The sequence below is a fragment of the Alosa sapidissima genome, chromosome 18 (genome assembly GCF_018492685.1).
Source record: "Alosa sapidissima isolate fAloSap1 chromosome 18, fAloSap1.pri, whole genome shotgun sequence".
In the NCBI taxonomy this organism is placed as follows: Eukaryota; Metazoa; Chordata; class Actinopteri; order Clupeiformes; family Clupeidae; genus Alosa; species Alosa sapidissima.
Window position 1 is genome coordinate 19,460,968 of NC_055974.1, and position 15,749 is coordinate 19,476,716.

Below are 15,749 nucleotides of genomic sequence, written 5' to 3' on the forward strand. Positions count from 1 at the left end.
ATCCGCGGATCAGCGAAGTTACAGGCTATGCCCATGCTTCTGTCACACGTCTGATCATTTGCGGCACAAATGAATGGTAGACTATTAATGAACCGGTGGCCGGGAAAAACGTAAAATTTTCCAGATTAGGAAATATTCCTTAATTGTGTGTGATTAAATAAAGATGCATAGCCTACAATTGGGGGGTAGTAACGTGAGCGCTCATTCAATGTCTATGCGTCTGCGCAAGTGAAACTGAACGTAATCATAAAGACACCTTTCTCAGCAACTTTTCTGTTCAATCAGCATAATTGGCATTACGATCCACCCGACGTTTCCCTTGTCTACCCCGTTAAACTTCAGGCTCTCGTGTTTTGCTGAATGATATTACTCAGCAGATCACCCTAGTAGATAACCAGAATTACAGTCTCTAGAATTGTAGGTCAGAATGTAAACTGGGCCACAGATGGTAAACACAATTGCATTAACTTAAAACTATCTAGTCGAGTATAACCTAAAACTAGCTTAATTAAAATGCCACAGCCCATACTGATTTTTCCTTTTAGAATATAGATATTAAGAGAATAAATCATTATGCAAATACTTTTACTTTTAATACTTAAAGTACATTTAAAAGCAGGTACTTTTTACTTTTACTTAAGTAGGGTTGTCATTGTGGTACTTTTACTTTTACTAAAGTAAATATTTCTCTGTGTATTTGTACTTTTACTTAAGTACTGAGGTTCAGTACTTCCTCCACCACTGACGAATAGAGCTTCCCAAGGATTAACCGCTCACAGGAAATTAACTCACAGTGCATCTTTGGAGTCACCTAACCAAATAGTAGGATCAGGTCAGTGAGACTTTCTTGATTTGAAATTGTTCTTATAACTCAATTATCATTTCCTTTAGATCAGGGGTGTCAAACTCATTTCCATAGAGGGCCACATCATTGAATTTATAGGTTACTGAGGGCCACATAATCGGCGAACATGTGCATGTCGGTATTGCAGTATGGCTTATTCAAAATTGGTGTGAAATAATGGTCCTAACCACATTAAAACAGTGTGGCTGAAATAAAAAACAAACAGTCTACAACAGTAACATTTTCAAATGCAACTTCTAGGCCTATTAGTTAACAACTGATAAATATTCATTCATGGACTGACATTGATGAGAATAAACTGCAGTCAATAATGTGCATAACAATGTCCAGTCTAACGTTCTGACAAGCACACCAATTGATATCCATGATGAGTAGCCTATGAGTTAGTGAATTAGCTCAACGTTGTGTGCTGATAACCATATATAGATAGCCGAGTAAAAGAAAACAACAAGTAGCCTAGTTGTGCTTGCGTGCGTATTCTGTCTCCTGCTCAAACAAAATGTGTGCGCGTTAATTTTGATAACGTATTCACTAACTTTACGCAATAGAAAATTGTAAATAGCCTGATGGCATGCAGCTAATGGGATACTGTGCATAGTTGGGAAGGTATGGTGGGCCAATTTGGTGTGATACACATTACACACACACAAGGGAAGTTTTCTCTCGTTGTTGAGGGACTGACGTGCGGGCAGTTAAAAATCATTGTGCAGGCCGTACATGGCCCGCGGGCCGTATGTTTGACACCACTGCTTTAGATTAAATTGAATAGGCATGATAGAATGTTGTATGTAGAACATGTTTGAATCTGTGTAATGCACAGATTTCCAGTAAATACTTACTACTTACTACACTTACTTTTTTCTAAATAAGAAACTACCTCTGGTATATCTTCAAATTAATTTTAAAGGTATATGGTCACAAAGGACTGATAAACTCATACATCACTCCGATTACCTGTCCTAGCTGCACACTATATAGTTCTGTAATTTGGGTTGGTCAGCCTGCAGAAAAGTTAATTTAACAAAATATTGCAACATTTTACAATATTTTTTGATATTAGGAAAGTAGCCTGGGTAACACTTTATTTTAATGTGTCGCTGTTACAGTGTACCTACCTGATTAGGTACAGTGGTACAACCTGTGTAACAACATGTACTATCAGGTACTATCATTGTACTTGCATTATGTATTTGTGGGTACCTACATATAGTTGTTACATTGTAATACTGAGTGCTTTTACAAAACTTTGCCAATTTGCCAAAATTTTCATCAGAGGCAAAGAGCTGACCTGAGACCTGCTGGATGGGGTAAATCTGGTCATGGTAGATTTGATATACAAACCATTCTTAGCTCCGGTCAAGGCCTCATTGTCTTCAGTGTACATGTAACAGCTGTGCTGCTACAACCTTGTTACTCTTTGATACAGTGGAATAAACGTATTAAGTGTACCAGTTAATTACTTACATGTACATATGACATGTATGTTGTGTCTTCGATGTCTTGGAACAGGTCTTAAGTAGCCTGCTAGTAAGGTGGAAAATCTTTGTGGTTCTTCGACTCACTATTAATAAATTGGTAATTTATTGTGATGCTTCAGATCATTTACTTAAAAAACAAGAATATATAGTAAAGCTAGAAAAAAGACAATAAATAAGGTGTTGCTTCTATAGAATCTTTGCAATGTTTCTCATGACATATTCATCTGAGAAATAGTGCTGCTGCTGCCTTCTAATAAATAGTAAAAAAAAAAAGAAAAATACATTGATACCAGAAGGCTTAGATGGTTACTCCCGACAGCATTCTATGTGAAACTTCATAGCAGAAATATTGTAGAAAGTCTTATTGTAAGTCTATAAAATAATAATATAATGCATATATGTGTGTCTGTGTGTGTGTTGCGATGTGATGTGTGCTTATATACTGAACTCACACCACATTTATTCCACCATTCTCAAGACGTTTTAGTCACCAGTTACTTTACAGTGGTTCATTTGTGTTAGGAATTAAGTATCACAGAGAACATTATTTTCTTAATGTTTATTCAAGTATTTATTGCCAAAGAAGTCTATATAACTAATCATAGAAATACCATCTTCCATTGAGAAATGTTTACTGTACTAAAGCATTCACTAATCAGCTTTACAGTGTAGTGGTTGGTTAAAAAGAGTAGGCTATAGAGCAAAAACAAAGAATGAGGGAAACTTTAAAATAGTGACAGAGCTTAACAAATTCACCTAATCCTTAGTTATGCTTGTGGAATCACTGTCGAGCATATTTGAAAGTAGCTTAATAAGGCAATAGGCTAACTTCAAACTATATTTAATAAGGTGTACTGATGTAAGATGTAGGGTTATTTTCTTAACTGATGATATAGCCATTCACTTCAGATTACTGGCGTGACCAAGACTTAATTTCAAAGTACAGTATGATGCACTCTTTTAATGGGTATTATCAGTTAGTTACCTTGAATGATTGTGGTGATATTCACACAGTTTATCATGGTCCATGTAAATGTAATATAGCCAGTGACATGGCGGAAGACGGTAAATTGTGTATGTAGTAGGGCTGAACGATTTATTGCATTTGCGATAATATCGCGATATGATGAAACACGATTTTCAAACCGCAAAGGCTGCGATTACGCTTTGTAATATGTGACGTCACCAAAACACATTTATTCAGGGATTAAAGTGAAAAAAAATCGTTTGACTGAACTTTTTTCAGGCCATAAGTCATACGTTGTTCTTATCTACCTATAGAGATAGCACCCCTTTTGCGATCGCGACCTATTGGTTTTTAATGTACAAAAAGATGCAAACAGCAAAGTAAAGGGAGTATTCGCCTTATTCACACGGCGGCCATTGTTTAAACCAAAACGAGGCTACAGGGTACACTTACTATATAATTAATGCCACCTACAGGTGAATGCATAGAACATAACAATCCTATGGTTTGTGTACCCTGTAGCCTCGTTTTAGCCGCCAATGGCCGCCATGTGAATAAGGCAAATTGAGAGTGTTCTTGATTGAGATAGAGTTTTCCTGATGAACAAAAATATATTTTAGTACCATCCCTGACCATTGCTGATTAGCCATTGCTGTTCTTTTCTACTGCAGCAATATTGTAGAAAGGCTTTAACGCACTCTTATTTAATTACTTCAGGCCAAAAGTGTTTAAAGGGGAGATTTTTTTCTTGTTAATATGCAATTCAACACCAAGTAAAATCTATAAAATCAAGTTTGCAAGACTTCCCATTTCCTCATCAAAGTAACGAACCAGAACATTCTAGATATTGTTCATATTTCCATTTGTTGCCTCATCCGCATTTAATGAAAACATGGTAATTTTGACAACTCAGTTTTTGACAACTCAGTTTTCCAAGATAACGACAATCTGGAGACGGTGCTTTTGTCTTCAGCAACAGATTGTACAAGGTTGACAAGAGGTTGCGATATGGTGAGGGACAGGTCGTGTTGCGCTATGAAAGAACATGCGTAGCCTACTTTCTAAACGTAAAAACGGTCAGCCATAGATAAACGTAGCCTACCTCTGTCGTGGTGGCTAGTTGCACCAGGTAGGTAAGATGTCCTGAATTGCACAAACATTAACCTTATGGCGGTCTTCTGATTGGTGGCGTGCTAAAACGTTTTCCTATTGCATCCATAAACAATTTTCTTGCAGCGAACCGCGCAAAAGCAAACCCCTGGCACTTTAATTTCTTTACACCATGGCTTGTTAGTTCTCCCCCGTTTCCAACAGCTGCCCATCTCCATTTATTTTTTAACGTTTGACGCCTGCCTTCCTTTAGCAACAACGCATCCATGACAGCTAGTGGCCTTGCCAAATAGACGCACACAAATCATGACGCTAATATGCGAGGTTCTGGTAGGCCTGTTGGTTATGGTTTTGTGCTATAAATTAATAATATTTTATAGCAAAGTTTTAAGTTGACTATTTTAATTGTATGGTTATTTTTTGTCAACATACACTCACAACCTACTGTCGTTAAAAGTGAGGCCTAAGCAAAATAGGCTAAAAGGCTGTCTGTCTTTTTTTTTATGCCAACACGCTCAGTCAAAACCTTCCGTCGCAAATTGTGAAAAACATTGTTGTACATGTCATAACAGACGGGATAATAAATTGCATAGGCTACGGTTTATATTGCGTCGCTTTACAAATAATGTTAGTTGCATTGAAAACTGTAACAATAATAGTAGCCTACATCGGGTGGCATAGAAGGCTATCTGTTTAAGTCATAGGTGACACCCAAAATGAATGACCTCCCCTGACAAGAGTTCGCGATAGTAAGAAATTGTCTACATTGATGCACGGAAAGAACACAGCCTACGCTTCTTCTCAGGAGCGTGCGGTCCATATGGGCAGGTGGGGCAGCGAACTACCTGAAGCATCCTCCACAAAAAATAGTTCTTCAGTAAATCATTGCTCCAAGTCTACTTTTAATAATGTGATTGTCACATTAATTATCTATAGTTTCTGTAGGCAACTATTTTTGGTCTATTGACATCAACTTTTGGATGATGATGGCGATTCTCGTTGAGTGTAATGTGTCATGCAATGTTGGGGCAGGGCACCTCGACGATCGCATTCCTCAATAATTTATCGCATAACCCTGGCGGCTTTAAAGAGGATTGCAATCCGCGCTAAAAGACGCCTGTATGGTCGTAAAGTAGTCTGCCCCATGGTCATATTCTAGAACTACTCAAATTATTACGCTAGTTATAAATTAGGCCTATCGTTTCATTTCAAGATGCAGAAATGGCGAGTAGTGTTGCACCTGTTAACCGTGTTGAGTTTCTTAATTTAGGTTCTTAAATTAGGTTGAAATTAGAAGATACGTTAGCTAACCCTGGTGTCTTCCTTGGTTTAGCTTCTAGTGGATTTAATAGCATCTTTTGACAGCGCAAAAACGAGAAGGCAACGGTGTTCAAAGGTATGGCATAGGTTGCTGCAGAGAATGAGGTATATCCTATAATATAGCCTAGTTTCTACAGCGAGTGGTCAGACAATTATCCATAACACCCAACTGTCTTGAGTTGCAGTTATAAAACCCAACTACTTAAAAATATTAGATAGTTAGCAGCAGGCCAGACAGAACAAAACAAAAAAAGTTTTGTTATGCTTCGCTGGTTTAACGTGATGAGAACGGTGCAAACTTAACTGATGTGTTACTGATCTACAATTCTGACTGTGACATGATTTAAGCATACAGTACAACAAAGTCCTGTAAAATATGTCATTTTAATGTAGCTCAAAATGATAGGCTATTAAAAAAAGTCAGACTTTCTGTCCTACCAAAATGTATGGTCACCGCACGCTTCTCCGAATTTGCACATAGAGCTCACAATATCATATCCAAAAAAGTTAAACGGATTGGCCAACCTCATCAGCTGTATCTAATATGTCACTATAATCCAACTTTTAGACCGTTATAGTCCTGAATTTCCCCTCGGGGATCAATAAAGTATCTATCTATCTATCTATCTATCTATCTATCTATCTATCTAGTCTTTGGAAAAGCAAAGGTGATAATCCCCCCCTCCTATTTTTTTCTTATCGGATCTGCATCGATCTCAAATATGACATTTCTAAAATCAAATTGACGGAAATCCGTCCTATGACAGAGAACTTTAATCCTTGCATTTATTGCGCTTGCCAACGCTCCGACTCTTCAGTGTCAAGAAAGGTCTGTATAGCTACTTTGGTTAAAAATAAATCTCTTCATTACCTTTTGCTCGAACCTGCCATGTCCCTGGTTCTAGTTCATAATTCCCCTGTGCTGCTACTCTGGCTGGTAATTTCGTTCACTTGTCCAGCTGACGATTAAAACTCCACGACTAAAACAACCACAAAGGTACCAACAACAACCACAAGTGAACCAATAAAAAACACAAATGAACCAGCAACAACCACAATTGAAGCAACAACAACCACCATTGAGGCAACTGCTTCAAACACAAATGTACCAACGACAATTACAATTGAGGCAACTACTTCAACTGCAAATGAACCAACCACAACAACATTTGAACCAACAACAACCACAACTGAGACAATAACAATAACAAATGAACCAGCAACAACCACAATGGAACCAACAACCAGAAATGAGGCAACATCAACCACCACTGAGGCAACTACTTCAACCACAAATGTACCAACAACCACAACTGAACCAACAACCACCACAATGGAACCAAGAACAACCCCAATGGAACCAAGAACAACCACAAATGAGGCAACAACAAGCACAATTGAGCCAACAACAACCACAAATGAACCAGCAACAACCACAACTAAACCAACAACCACGATTGACCCAACAACAACCACCATTCAGGCAACAACTTAAACCACAAATGAACCAACGACAATCACAACTGACGCAACAACAACAACAACTGAACCAACAACAACTACAATTGAACCAATGACAACCTCAAATGAGGCAACAACATCCACAATTGAGTCAACAACAACTGAACAAACAACAACCGCCATTGAGGCAACAACTTTAACCACAAATGTACCAACAACAACCACAATTGAACCCAAAACAAACACAATTGAACCAACAACAACCACAAATGAGGCAACAACCACAATGGAACCAACAACAACCACAATTGAACCAACAACAACCACAAATGAGGCAGCAACAACCACAATTGAATCAACAACAACCACAACTGAGACAACAACAACCACAATTGAACCAACAACAACCACAAATGAGGCAACAACAACCACAAATGAACCAACAACACCCACAATCGAACCAACAACAGCAACAATTGAGGCAACAACAACAATTGAGGCAACAACAACAACAATTGAACTTACAACAACCACAACAAGTACAATTGAGCTAACAACAACCACAAATAAACCAGCAACAACCACAACTGAACCAACAACAACCACAATGGAACCGACAACAACCACAATTGAACCAACAACAACCACAAATGAGGCAACAACAACCCCAATGGAACCAACAACAACCACAACTGAGACAACAAGCACAATTGAGTCAACAACCACCACAAATGAACCAGCAACAACCACAATGGAACCAACAACAACCACAATGGAACCAACAACAACCACAAATGAACCAACAACAACCACAATTGAATCAACAACAACCACAACTGAGACAACAAGCACAACTGAACCAACAACAGCGACCACAAATGAACCAACAACACCCACAATTGAACCAACAACAACAACAACAATTGAGGCAACAACAACAATTGAACCAACAACAACAACTTCAACCATGATTGAACCAAAACAACCACAATTGAACCAGAAACAACAAGCACAATTGAGCAAACAACAACCACAAATGAACCAGCAACAACCACAATGGAACCAACAACAACCACAATTGAACCAACAACAACCACAACTGAGGCAACAACAACCACAATTGAATCAACAACAACCACAACTGAGACAACAAGCACCACTGAACCAACAACAGGCACTACAAATGAACCAACAACAGCAACAATTGAGGCAACAACAACAACAACAATTGAACCAACAACAACTGAGACAACAACAAGCACAATTGAGCCAACAACAACCACAAATGAATCAGCAACAACCACAATGGAACGAGCAACAACCACAAATTAACCAGCAACAACCACAATGGAACCAACAACAACCACAATAGAACCAACAACAACCACAAATGAGGCAACAACAACCACAATTGAATCAACAACAACCACAACTGAGATAACAAGCACAATTGAGCCAACAACAACCACAAATATACCAACAACATCCACAATGGAACCAACAACAACCACAAATGAGGCAACAACAAGCACAATTGAGCCAACAACAACCACAATGGACAACAACAACCACAAATGAACCAGCAACAACCACAATGGAACCAACAACAACCACAATCGAATCAACAACAACCACAAATGAGGCAACAACAACCACAATTGAGGCAACTACTTGAACCGCCAATGAACCAACAACTACAACTGAGGCAACAACAACCACAATTGAACCAACACCAACCTCCATTGAGACAACTACTTCAACCGCAAATGAGCCAACAACAATCACAATTGAGGCAACTACTTCAATCGCAAATGACTCAACCACAAAGACATTTGAACCAACAACAACCACAAATGAACAAGCAACAACCACAATTGAACCAACAACAACCAACATTGATGCAACAACAACCTCAATTGAGGCAACAACAACCACAACTGAAACAACAACAGCAATTGAACCAATAACAACCACAGCTGAGGTAACAACATCAACCACAACAGGGGCCCCCAACCTTTTATGTACCATGGACCGGTTTGATTCCTATTTTTTTTTTCACGGACCGGCGGGGGGGTGGGGGGGGTCGGGTCGGGTGTTCCATGTTCCATATGTGTTGTACATGCATTACTTGAAAAGAACTAGCTCCAGTTATGTATGAACAGTGAAGGTAACGATCTCTTGTGAAAAACGTGAACTTGAAGAAGTGAAAATTGAACAATATGAACTATGAATATTGAACAACTTGAAGCTAAAGTGTGAACATGCTTAACAAAATATGGGAACTAAACGTGCATTACGAATATAATCAGTGTGAGCCCTGCAACAAGAAGCTTCCATCTGGGGGTGATGGAAGACAGTGACACCCTCAGTGTGTTTGAAATGTCCAGTCGATTGCGCAATTTGGTCTTTCAGTCGCAGTCATGCCGAAAACCCGGCCTCGCATAGATACGTGGTGGGAAACGTTTTCAGCGCTTTTACGGCTATCTCGGGATATTCTGCTTTGGTTTTGATCCAAAAACCCGCCAGAGAGGTTTCCTTATACACACTCTTAAGACCACCGTCATTTGCAATTTCGATCAACTGCTCTTCCTCCTGCGCTGACAAGTTAGGACTATTCGGGATATTGACAAATGGGTTGCGGACCCACTCATTGGTTTGCCGTGGATCTTTGGAGGATGGGAAGTAGCCTAACGCTCAAACTCATTTGAAAGCGCAACAAGGTGATCGCGCACCAGCTGCGAGAGAAAGGGCCCTGCCTCAGTCTCTCCCAAAACCCCCACTACTGTTTGGAACATATCAAATACACCCCGGTCCACTCGTCGTCCCCACAAATCAAGCTTGCTTTAAATGCAGCGACTTTATCTGCCAGTTTAAAGACAGTCGTCATTCTCCCCTGGAGTGACAGGTTGAGGTCATTAAGCAACCCGAATATGTCACACAGGTAAGCGAGTTTTGACACCCAGTCCTCATCACTAAAATGTGCAGCTAACGGTGACTTTTTTTCTGTAAGAAATCTCTGCAGCGGCTCTCGCAACTCAAACACTCTGGCCAGTGACCTGCTAAAGATGCTTGTTTTTTGTTGCTCATTCTAGCAGTTTAGCTAACTTCGTGTGACACTACCGTTCGCCAAGAACTGATCAAGTGAAGTGAGCTGACCTGAGGCTGCGCAGCGCTGAAGGCAATATGTAAAAGGACAGACAGACGTAAGAAAATAGACCTTGCAAAATGCAAACATGCGTGCAATCAAACAACTGCATATAGACCTATGCCATGTAAAAACGTGACATTATTGCGAATTAAATTTAGTTTAGTTCGCATGCATTTTTTTTAAAACTCATGTCGTAGGTTACGGCCCGGTTAGGAATGTCCTGCGGCCCGGTGGTTGGGGACCGCTGAACCACAATTAAACCAACAACAACCACATCTGAGGCAAAAACTTCAACCACAAATGAACCAACAGCAATGATAATTGAACCAACAACAACCAAAACTGAAACAACAACCACAACTGAACCAACAACCACAAATGAACCAACAACAACCACAATTGAGCCAAAGGCAACCACAACTGAACCATCAAAAAACACAATTGAGGTATCTACATCAACCACAAATGAATCAACAACAACCACAATTGGGGCAACAACTTCATCCACAATTGAGGCAACTTCAACAACAATTGAGGCAATAACAACCACAACTGAGACAACAACTACTATCACAACCAGAGCTATTCTTGCCTCAACCACAAGAACTACAACTACCTCCGCACCTGCCACATCAACCAGAACTTCGTCAGCCCGTACTACAACAATCAGAACTACCCCAGCACCTACCACAAGCACTACAACTACTCCAGCCCCTACTACAACTACAACAACTCCCACCACAACAACCACAACTAGACCACCATCTCGTCCAGCTTCTACATTTGAGATTCGGGCTGTCCTTTTCATGGTATTTGAGTCAGCGCTTACCAACCCACAGAGTCCAGAGTTCCAGCAACAAGCAGTTGTGGTAGAAAATGCAGTAAGTATTCTAGAATGAAACATGACAAATTTAAGAGATCCGTCTGCACCCATTGGCTGAAATGACAGAGTACAGATTTACATACTTATGTATTAGTGAACATGCAATTCATATCTGTGGTAGTCTTCAAAAAAAGGTTACATTTCAGGATGAATCTGGAAGAGTATTTCCTATTTGGCAAATCAGCCATTATAATAACACTCTGCCACTCCTTGGTTAAGCTCTCCTGTTTTTTAAAGGGAATGGATGGGAGATGGAACTCTTATAGTTTTACTTTATGTTACGCCCAAAACGCATCATTGAACTAGTAGACTTAAAGCAACCCTTTTAAATCATGCATCAGACAATTACAAATGAAATTGTATTCTCTATGAAAAGAGCCTCAGATTAATATGAAGCAGAAGGAGAAAGTTGAAAATAGTTCATATTTTCTCAGCTTCCTATCCTAAACTGTCCTGAACTAAGTCAGGGAGTTATCCATTTATCATGTACTAAATGTACTTGCACCAAATGCATCAGCCTGTGCGCTCAAACAGGGACCTCTATTTGAAAGCCAGGTCATCTTCATCGACGGCACAGGTAAACTGATGTGTTTCATGCACCTAGTGAGGTCAAAACGTATTGTATATATAATGTGTTGTGCATTGTGTACTCTATTCTCTGTAATCAAAATAAGTTATCTTGGGGTAAAAAATTCCATACATTGTGTTGCTTTGATGTTTGCATAAACGCCTTATATGGGATTGCATTTCAACTTGCTTATATATTGAGTCTGTTCTAACTTCCTCTTTTGATCTATTCCCCAATTACCATACACACACACACACACACACACACACACACACACATATACACACACAGCGGTGTCAGCGGGTGAAGTCAGCAGCAGTATTAACCTCCTGAGTGCCTGTGGGCTCACCCTCATCTCGCTCCTTGTGGCTCGGCCCTGATGGAATCGGAGATGTCTCGCCTTTGTCTGTCACCTTTGACTGTCACCATGAAGAGGAAAAGTTTGATGAATCTAATTCTGCCGCCAAAACAGATTCACATGTATTCTGATTATATCTGATATATTTATTATATATGTATGTGTATATATTTGGATATATGTATTTATTTAATAAAAATGTTGGAGGAAAAGCAAAACATAGGTTGTACCGTAGTTTGACATCAGAAAAATAATAATAAAAAAAAAAACAATTTACTTGCTGCCATGTTTTCTCCTATTCCTGAATATCGTAACCCACTAATTGCAAGAAAGGGATACAATGCACAAAGGGATACAATGAATTCTGAGTTTGCATGTATTTACATGTATTCTGATTATTGTTGATTACTGTCTGTATTGATAAGATATTAATTTATATATTTATTTACTTACCAAACAATAAAATTGTTGGAGGAAAAACAAACCATGTATTTAACTCTAAATTGAGTTGGAGCTGACATGTAAAACATGTACATAACATTGTCTGGCAATTATTTTTCTTAACACACACAAACACACACACACACAAGCACATACTCTTTCTTACATTTATATCAATTGACATGCTGCCAGGTTTTAGAATAATGAAAACTCTTATCGGCTAGCCTAGAAACATTCACATATTATTCATCTAACCCTTTAACTGCCTGCTCAACTGATTGGTAGAGCACACTTTAAGACAACATATTTGGGGACATTGAGAATTATGGCTTCAGGCATCCCAAAGTGCTTGGAGGAGAATGCACTGTAGTTTTATGGACTTGTCAGGGACCAGTTGGGGCAGTTTCATGTCTCTGTTGCTGAGATAGTTTCAATCTTCAAAAGGTCAGAATCACCAAGCATCTTGTAGGGGCTGTTTTTAAAGAGTAGGCTAGATATGGTAACACTCCATAATAAGGTACCATAATAAATAGCAAACTAGTAATTACCTAACCCTTTGTTAATATTTGTTAATTGTTACTAAAATATCTATTTGGCACAAGTTAATCGTTTTTTCATCATTAATTAAATATTAGTTGTTTGCATAAAATCTGTATGTTAATGTTTTAACAAATCTATTAACTAATATTGTATTAATATTTGGTAATAGTTAACTAAATGTATTTTTGGCACTAATTAACAGTTATTTCTTACATCATTGAAATGTTAACTGTTTATTTACAAACTATATACTAATATAAAAGTTAATGACATATTATTTATCTAGCTTTTCTGATTAGCTTTGTGGAGAATTTATGGAATTCATGGTTTATGGCTTTATGGTCTTCTGGGGTGTATAAGGCACCCTACTGCCAGTGGTTGGTTGTGTGAGAGTTTGCACACCTCTTCTTCCACTTCATCCTTATTGGCAGGGCTGCCAACTTTTCAAAAAACCTTGGAGTGAGATTTGGTGGGGCCAACCCAAATTTTGCTGCGTAAATTTTTGTTTGGCTCATTCAGCATTATACCGTACAGTAAAAAAAACATACATCAGTGGTTCTCAGGTGTAGGGACCAGGCATGGAGGGATTATGAACTTTCGGGCCCCTGGGCCCACATGTATTAAGGGCTCCCCACTAATGTGGAAGGGGGGGTTGGGGGTCTTGCCCCAGAATTTTTTAAATTTGTTTGATGTGATTTCCTGTATTCTGGTGCATTTTGGGGATGGCCAACACTAAATTCAATCAGATTCATAGCCTACATCCTAATGTGTTGATATTGAGGCAATGATTCCATGCAAAGGCTTGTGCTTCAGGGGCCCCCTGACACCTTGGGTCTGGGCCCGGAAGGCCCGTGCAGTAATCCATCCCTGGGACCAGGGAGTATGATATCATATGTATAGGTTTAGTTTAGTTGAACCTCATCTGCCAGGTATTTGACCTACCAGGTTGACACTTCAGCGTCAACAATTTTAAAAAGTGGGTGGGTGTTTTGTAAGAATTTAAGAAGGTATTTGACCTACCAGGTTAACACTTCAGCGTCAACAATTTTAAAAAGTGGGTGGGTGTTTTGTAAGAATTTAAGAAATGTTTGTATATTTTAAATCTTTAAATGCATCAATCAGCTGCACTTTCAAAATAAATTCAGAGGTCAGACTTGCTTATTTTTATGGAAATACTTGTGCTGTAGCCTAAGCTATTTTGCACTTCAGAATTATAACCATGCACACACAGGTGGAATAGTTATGGTGATATTGCAATAAGTTCACAACCACAAAAACATATGCTACATTTCACAGTTCAGAAATGTTCAATAATGTGTGTACATTTCAGCACTCCATGAAATTACGCAGAAGTGGTCACCTGTGTTATTCAGCTAGTTTATTTAAGATAATAAATATATTGGTCATTGTAATGGCCATAGCCTATAGCCTACATGCTATTCCTTTTTCAGGATGTACCCATATCTGCACGATGTGAATGTTTGCATATGGCTTATGTCAGGCTTTATATCAATATTTGTGTCTCGTTATTTGATTTTCTTCATATTTTTGCATTAATGTCACTAGGAAGCATGCCAATATAGATATATTTTTTTTAACTGTAATGGGATTGGCTGGAACCTGACAATATAAGAACCATGATAGTGGGATAATCTATGGCTGAGCAATTTACAAAAATGTATGTAGGCCTACTGACAAATAGTTTACATTAGAATACATTATAATTTCGCCCCAATGAGGCTATGTAGAAATGTGTTGCCATTTCAAAACCGGATTACTCAGGAACCACTTATTGCACAGAGGCATGCTAAAGAAAAATGCAAATATGATTAGCCTAAATTGCACATCGGTTCAATGTTAATTGTCTCGCGAACCATTTATCACAGCAACTTGGCGCTAATATCATTGGAAAGTTTAGATTCCGCACGTTCACCTGATGTGTGATATCATATGTATAGGTTTAGTTTAGTTGAACCTCATCTGCCAGGTATTTGACCTACCAGGTTGACACTTCAGCGTGAAAAATACTCAATAATACTCAAAGCATACCTGAAGCCGGGGAAATGCGGGGGGAATGCGCCTGGGACGGCTTCTGAAGTAGCATCGCAAATGAGAGAAAATTTAGAAAATTCCAGACAGGGGGTGCTCCTGAACCCTCTCACCGTCTCTGAAAGCATAACTGTGGCTCAACAGGTAAAAAAAGCTAAATTAACTTTTCTACTATCATATAGTTTGTAAATAAACATTTAACATTTAAATGATGTAAGAAATAACTGTTAATTAGTGCCAAAAAGACATTTAGTTAACTATTAACACATATTAATACAATATTAGTTAATAGATTTGCTAAAACATTAACATACAGATTTTATGCAAACAACAAATATTTAATTGATGATGAAAAAACTATTAACTTATGGCAAATAGATATGTTAGTAACAATTAACAACTAGAAAATGCAATTCCAGGGAATTACCATTGCATGTAAATGCAAAAAAGCTGCTGTGTATAACATTATATTACTTACAGTATGATTATTCAGATATTACACAGTCTTACAGTATTCTTGAAAACCACTTACTTGGTTAGATGTTAGCTTAGAGTATATGA

The 15,749-nt window shown here is 38.5% G+C and overlaps 1 long non-coding RNA gene across 1 annotated transcript in view; it reads left to right on the top strand.

Annotated features, from left to right (window-relative positions):
• The first annotated feature begins 750 nt into the window (after nucleotides 1-750).
• Nucleotides 751-15,749, top strand: part of LOC121689956 — a 48,828-nt gene continuing 33,829 nt past the window's right edge. Inside the window, exon 1 of the long non-coding RNA XR_006024942.1 lies at nucleotides 751-832. This is a non-coding gene — a long non-coding RNA (uncharacterized LOC121689956). The remainder of the gene's footprint in view (nucleotides 833-15,749) is intronic.